Consider the following 8,084-nt stretch of genomic DNA (forward strand, 5'->3'; position numbering starts at 1 on the left):
CATGGACAACACATAAAACCATTCTGCTTGTTTGCCTCAGCCACTTCGAGAAAATCATGCACGCCCTTAATGTACTCAGAGGTGTGTCTGTCACCGTACATCCATTGCCGGTTCATCTGCGTGCATTATATATAATTAAGTGTGTCAAAAACCATTACAGAACATCATGAATAGATAATTAAGTGACCAAATTAATAGAAGTTCATCATCACATTAAAACCAAAGTACATACATAGTTCTCATCTAACAACATATATATAGCTCTCCAGAGCATCTAATTAATTAAACCATACATTGAAACTATGTAAAACATTTCAATGCAAAAACAAATGCGATCATAATCGCAACCAAGGTAACAATTGATCCAACGGCATAATGATACCAAGCCTCGGTATGAATGGCATATTTTCTAATCTTTGTAATCTTCAAGTGCATTGCATCCATCTTGATCTTGTGATCATCGACGACATCCGCAACATGCAACTCCAATATCATCTTCTCCTCCTCAATTTTTTTTATTTTTTCCTTCAAGTAATTGTTTTCTTCTTCAACTAAAATTTAACCTCTCGACAATAGGGTCGGTTGGAATTTCCGGTTCAACCACCTTCTAGATAAATAAAATCTATGTCACGTTGGTCGGCATATTTGTCATAAACAATAAATGAACCAAATAGTTATAAAAAGATAATATATACCACATCCGAATCATAGACAGGACGAGGGCCGACGGGGGCGGATACCAATACCATCGCACTATGTAATAAGAAGGAATAATAAAAGTAACAAAATTAGACAAGTATCTATCTAAAGTAAGAATTTTTTTCTTTCAGAAAGAAGATAAGAACAAGAGGCTCACCACGGTGGTGCTGGCGACGAGATCGGCGCGGGCGATCGACGGCGGTGAAGACGGGGACGGGACGTGATGGACCGCTAAACCTAGACAAATCTCGGGGAAAATGGAACTCGGAGGTCGAGTTTCGAGAGGAGAAAGATTAACTAGTGTGGCTCAGACATTTCATCGAACACCTCATGTGCATAGGAGGTGAGCTAGAGCACCCAAATGCCCTCCCCTCGCCGGCCAGAAAAAAAAGCACTGTGGAGTGCTCTGCTGTGGCGATGGGGTATATATAAGCAACTCATTGGTCCCGGTTCGTGGCACCAACCGGGACTAAAGGGGGGGCATTGGTCCCGGTTGGTGCCACGAACCGGTACGCATGCCCCCCTTTAGTCCCGGTTGGTGGCACCAACCGGGACCAAAGGCCTTGTGCTGCCCCGCGTCAAAAGTTTAGTCCCACCTCGCTAGTTGAGAGAGCTCGAGAGTGGTTTATAAGCGCTGCTGCGCCCACCCTCTCGAGCTCCTCTCAACTGCAGGCTTTCGGGCCTAACCGTTCTCTTTGCCTGTGGGGCCTACTGGGCCTTCTGCGGGCCTGAATCTTGGCCCATGGATGGGTTTCAAGTCGTATTCAGGCCGTGGTGGCCCAGTAGGTGGCATAATTTTTCCCTGTTTTTTGTTTTCTCTTTTGCTTTATTTATTTTGTTTTGTTTCTACTTACAACAAAAAACTTATTTATTTTATTCCATTTTGTTTCTAATTACTTATGTATTTTACTTTATTTATTTTATTTTTATTTATTTTACTGCTGCTATTTTTATTTATTTTACTGCTGCTATTTTTATTTATTTTATTAAGATTTATTTATTTTATTTACTATAGTTTATTTTATTTTATTAAGGTTTATTTATTTTTATTTATTTTATTAAGGTTTATTTATTTTATTTACTATAAAAAAATGAACATAGATGCGCCTATAGAGAAAATTCAACCTAAATTCATAATAAATTTCTATGAAATTCAAAGAAATTTACTCTGGATTTAGGTCAAATTCCCTGTATAAGGGCATCTATTTTCACTTTGAGAGGAGCTCAACAAGGCAGAGAGGGACGGGCTTATAAACGGGTGTGAGCGCCCTTCGGTTGGCGAGGTGGGATTAAACTCTGACCGCTACTAGGACCAACCCTTTAGTCCCGGTTTCTGGTATGAACCGGGACTAAAGGGTGAGCCTCTGGTCCCGGTTCAAGCCACCAACCGGGACCAATGGTGGTGGGCCAGGAGCGAGGCCCATTGGTCCCGGTTTGTCCCACCAACCGGGACCAAAGGGGCCGGACGAACCGGGACCAATGCCCCCACGAGGCCCGGCAGGCCCTTGGCCGCACGAACCGGGGCCAATGCTCATACTAGTCCCGGTTCGTGACTGAACCGGGACTAATGTGAATATTGCCCTGTGACCAAAGCCCAGTTTTCTACTAGTGGGGCTTGCTTGCCTTGCCATTGCCAACACATGATCCTGATTATCCAGTAGTTCAGTATGCATATGATACTTTGCTGTTTGTGAATGCTGATCCAGCTCAGTTGGAGGCCCTCAAATCAGTGCTCAACTCCTTTTCCTTGGCAACTGGACTGCAAATCAACTTCCATAAGTCTTCAATGTACCCCATCAATGTGGAAGCCTCTGTTGCTTCTGCACTTGCTGCCCTATTTGGCTGTCAGCTTGGTTCTATGCCTTTCACTTATTTGGGACTTCCTGTTGGAACCACTCGGCCCAAAATTGTTGATTTGCTACCTTTGGTGGACTGCATGGAAAGAAGGCTAACTGCTAGTTCCTGGTTTTTACCACAAGGCAGTAGGTTGCAGTTGGTAAATTCAGTGATATCTTCACTGCCCATATTCTTCCTTTGCAGTCTATCTTTGCCACAAGGTATTCTAAAGCAGTTAGAAAGGATTCAAAGACAGTGCCTCTGGAGGAAATATGGTCAGGAGAAGGGACACTCTTTGGCTGCTTGGCCCCTTGTCTGCAGGCCCAAGATGAAGGGTGGGCTTGGAATTCTGAATTTGGGACTACAGAATGATGCTCTGCTCCTTAAGTACATGAATAAATTCTATAATAAAGCAGATGTGCCATGGGTCCGTTTGGTGTGGGACTCATATTACTTTCAGAGAATTCCTCATGACACTATTCTTTGTGGCTCATTCTGGTGGAGGGACATTTGTAAATTAATGGACAAGTATCGGGCTGTTACCTCTGTCACTGTTGGCAAAGGAGATTCTGTTCTATTTTGGTCTGATCATTGGGAGATTGACTAGTCTTGCATTCCTCTGCAAGAAAGGTTTCCAAGGCTTTTCTCTTTTTGCCTGCAGAAGAATCTTTCTGTCATGGAAGTGATACAGGCAGGAAATTTGCAGCAAATGTTTTCATTGCCACTGTCTGAACTGGCTTTTAGGGAGTTCAATCAGCTTTCAAGCTTGTTATCTGGGACTTCCTTAGACAATGGTTGTAATGATATCTGGGCTTGGAGACATGGGAAAAAGGCGGAGTACTTGGCAAAGAAGTACCATGATTTTGTCCACCAGCCTGTTATTGCCAATCCTATACTAAGCTGGGTCTGGAAAAGCTGCTGTACCATGACAATTAAAATGTTTGCTTGGCTGGTAATTATGGACAGAGTTAACACCAAGGATATGATTCATCGACGCCATTGGAGAATTAATGATGGACCTAGTTGTGTCCTATGCCCGACTGGAGTAATTGAGGATAGGAATCATCTATTCTTCCGATGTAACTTCAGTATGAGAATCCGGAACTACCTGCAAGTTTCCTGGTTAGATAGCAATGATATGGTGCAAATTGCCTTACATGCCAGGAAGGAGTTTAATAAGCCTTTTTTCTTAGAGGTGGTTTTTCTTGCATGGTGGAATATTTGGGAAGTTAGGAATGACAGGGCTTTTAGGCATGTCAACCCAACTTTTAGGCAGTGGAGAAATGGGTTTATTCATGATATTACTCTGCTTTCACATTGGATCAAGACCAGATACAAGGAGGATATGCTCAAATGGATTGATTTCCTGCCTCCTTGAAGGCCATCTATTTTGTAACTTCTTTCTTTCCTAGTTGTAGTTTTTAGTGCTTTCTTTAATTTCTTAGAGTACTATAGCTTTTCTTGTATAGCCTTTCTTTCTTTTTGTTCCCCCTCTTGAGGAACTTTGTACTTATTCTTTGTTCTTTATTAATAAAATGCTATGGGGTGTAAGCCCTGCAGTCTTCCAGGTAAAAAAAAAAATGAATGTAACTATTTGTATTCCAAACAAATTTTACATAGTGAGTCAATATGAATGTAACTATTTGTATTCCAAATGTAATTTATTTATGAAGTGATCGTAAGATTACCTCGGGTGAAGAATAACTTATTCTGCATTCTGGGTGATCGTAATATATAAGCCCCATTATGGATCTGAACATGAACCATGTGACTGAGAATAGTGCAGTTTACATAAGCAACGACATAAGTTTAGCATCTTCAAAAGCATGCGATAAGAGGGCCCAAAAGCAAACCACAGATTCATCCTGGGATAGAGCATAATTAGGAGTACTTGGTGCTCGATTATATTGACACAGGGGTTGCGGTGTCTTCGATGGTGCATCTAGAGGCGATGCACAATGAGAACCAGGCAGCGCTTTGAAGCGATCCTGAAATGAAAAGCATAGATGTCTCCTTCGTGAATGTTGGCCCGGCGACAAAACTCAGACCAGTTGGTGGTTATAGTGGCCCTTTTGTCAGTTCCTAGCATGATGCGACATTCGGCGAGAAGACGTCCATTTGCAAGTCTGACATGAGTGTATCATTGTTTGGATCAATGTAGTCCAGCAGGTTCTCTTCAGTATAGTGTACCTGAAAATACTGGTACAAGAAAGCAAGTGATTTACATGGACATAAATTGTTGTGTGATATGGAAGATAAGATTGTGTTTTTAAGGTTACCATGCGCTGGCTTGGCTTGGCAAATGTTCTGTTGATTGTGCACACATAGTACTTGATGTCTGGCTCTTCGAAACGGTTGCCCACGCTTTGGTGAACAACGAGAATTTTGGAAGGGTAGCCTTTGGTAGCCATCCAAACAGGACCTTAGACATGAGGTCATATAAGTAAAAATTGAAGATTAATTTTTAAAATAGAGAAGTGAAGTTCTAAAATATAGCGGATGGTGAAAGCAGTTTGTAGAATAGAGAAAACACAAACGATTGCATACAGATTCAGATCAGCATTGTCTGACATGCTGAAAGTAATGACTACAAAAGGAAACAAACATTGAGCAAGAAAAAGTAGAACAGAGCAGTGTGATTGCAAATTTTGTGAGAGATGTATGGTGAGACCAATCAGTAGGAAAGGAAATAAATATTAATCTAGCAGACTTAGTAAATAGCTGAAGGCAGTCCATAAAGAAATCCATAAAGAAATACAATGATACATGGTGGGTTATGAAGCTGTGAGTTTGCTGTTTCACATATAAAAAACAAAAAAAATAAGTCATGTGCTCACCGCGGATGATGTACTCTTGCTGCTCATTCTCTTCGGTCTGTTCATCGTATGATAAAATATAGCGTTAGAAATACGAAATGTGATTATTGCCACTGGAGATGGTGAAACATAAGAATGAAACTATTAACTTCGAAAGAAGAGTAAAACGGAAAGCGGCAGTGAAGAATGTTAAACATGTTTTGTTGCTTATAAAATTGCACAGAAAGCTAGTGAGCTATGTTCTCTGAATTAGGTTGAATTAGTCTGTGTAGTGGGCGACGTTCATACAATGGGACAGGCAGGAAATAAGCAAGCATGATATGTACTCCATGGCGCTATAGATGTCGCTGAAGCAATTGATAAAATGGCGATATAATCGATATGGAAAGCTGGTGGTACCATTTAGAGATAGCTGTGATGAATGTATAGGGTTACAGATATATCATTTATTCTTATAGTTGTTGTACATCCACATAACGACTGAGACAGCACATGGTGGTAGAGCAGAGTACAACCCCCCTCCCCCCCAATAAACGTAGAAGGGGTGGAATTGTCCATACTAAATTTCGTATTTGTGTACCGCCGTCCGTCGTAGGGCCGTCCGCCCGTGTACGTCCCGCCCCGTACGCCCGCGTCGTACGCATACCGTGGCGTTCAGTAGTTCGATCGGGAAAGGAAAAAAAAACGACACCTCACCCCGACAGTGATGAGAATTATGTGTGCAGGTGAGCATGTATGTGATTAATCGGGAAGGCAAAATATAAAACAGTTAGTAAAATAGATTAATATATAATCAATGTAGTGATGACAAAGATATTTATGTAACTGAAACAGTAGGCGAAACTGAATCTTAATGTGCATACAGGAGATTCGAAGTGTCAATCGATTCATGTGATGTATGAGCAGCGAATCTGTACTTTTTGATGTAAAGTTCAATGATTAGAGAGTTGAATGACCGTACCTGATGGTTGACGGCGTCGTTGAGTGCGACCGGCGCGATCGGAGCGTGTTGCCGGTGCCGGTGTGTTCATTTCTTGCGGATCTGGTGGCGGTCGAGTTTCGCGAGGTGGATGCCGAGGTCGTGGTCTTTGTGTGACCGTGTACCTCCGTGAGGTGCTTCTCGTACAGCCTGCATCGCTCGCAGCCGCGCATGGCGGCGAAAGGAAACCCTAGAGGGCTCTGGTCGGAAGTGTGTAGAAATGCCCATTGCCAAGACGTGTGGGAGGAAAGCCAATTACCATGATATTTTGGAGCTGGTTTGAGAAGGAGGACATGTATCTAACAGCAAGCATACAAAGTCTGACTAGCTTGTTGATCATGTCAAAAGCTTCATCCAGTTGAAGCTTTCGAAAACCATTCTCTTGTTGCATTTTCTCTAGTCGTCCATAATTTAGGTCCTTCACAACAATATATACCTGTAGCGCGTTCCATGTATCTAACAGCCTCCATCGCAGCGGAATCCTCTGCTATCTCTTCGTTGGCAGATTGACCCCTGTAATCACCATTTGTGATGGAGAGGCACCAGCGCTGTACATCCTTCTCTGATAAACAGCTTTAGGAATCCGAGGATTCTCCAACATAATATCAAGAATCATTCTTGCAGAAATTGTCAAAGTGGTATGGTCAACCTGGATGTTTGTAAATGGTTCAGACACGGAAAAATATGTAACTGATAAATGAGCAGCAAAGGGATGTCTAAGCATAGGAGAATATATCAATTTTAAATGAGCTGCGAGATATAAAGCGTATTGATAAGTTTGGGCTAACCTTTGTAGGTGGAGACAATTTTTTGTTGGTGGATGAAGCAGAGCCAGGTGAACCTTGCTCGACAAGTTCATCCAAGTCCATCACAGCCACAGTCGTCGGTTTTACACACAAGCACTCTAGGAGCTACAGGGATAAAATAAGATACCAAGTAAGAACGAGCAATAACATGCAATAAGGTTGATTTGATGTGGCAATGTGTGGTCAATATAATCAAGAAAGAGTGAATAGAAGGTATGGGTGATAAATAAATATTTAAACACTAATTTTTGTATTAAACATTTCAAAATCCAAACCTTTTAAGTTTCTGTAAATAATAGAGATGTAAAGGACATAATCATAGCAGATGGCATTGCATACAAATTTATGACTCATATATTGATACACCGGATGCTTTGTAGGGCAGTGTTCGAAAGTAAACAGAAGTACATAGTATTGGATATAGTTACACTTAGTGTTCAACTTAACTTCTGTCGATACATGCATCGACAGGCATCGACAGGCGCAAACAGTACATGCCTTTAACAGGAGATACATATAGCCTAGGAGCCTCGAGATTGAAAGAGCTACTCGTCTGTATCGTAGTAAGGTTCATCGGCAAGGCAGCTTGGTCCAGTGTATTCATCTTCTGGTCCAAAGTATGGTGGAAACTGATCGGCCTCGCTATCGTCAGACTGTGATTGATCCTCGTAACCACCAACGGACTGCACTTTCTCAGTTGCTTTAATGATCAGACACTGAAGATCTGATGTGAGCTTCTCCAGTTCCATGAAACACGAGCCGGAAGGTGTGGCAACCTCTGCTTCTCTATTCGATTGGTTGTCTGCTACAAGTGTGTGAATTTCTTGGCAATGCAGTGTTGACGTGGCTATGAAGGTGCGAAAGGCTGTTGTGAGCTGCCCAATTCTTCTGTTCTTCGCGCATAGTATACCATTTTTTGTAGCTAACCGTTTGATGAGCTTTTTGTTA

Source organism: Aegilops tauschii, chromosome 7 (genome assembly GCF_002575655.3).
Source record: "Aegilops tauschii subsp. strangulata cultivar AL8/78 chromosome 7, Aet v6.0, whole genome shotgun sequence".
NCBI lineage: Eukaryota > Viridiplantae > Streptophyta > Magnoliopsida > Poales > Poaceae > Aegilops > Aegilops tauschii.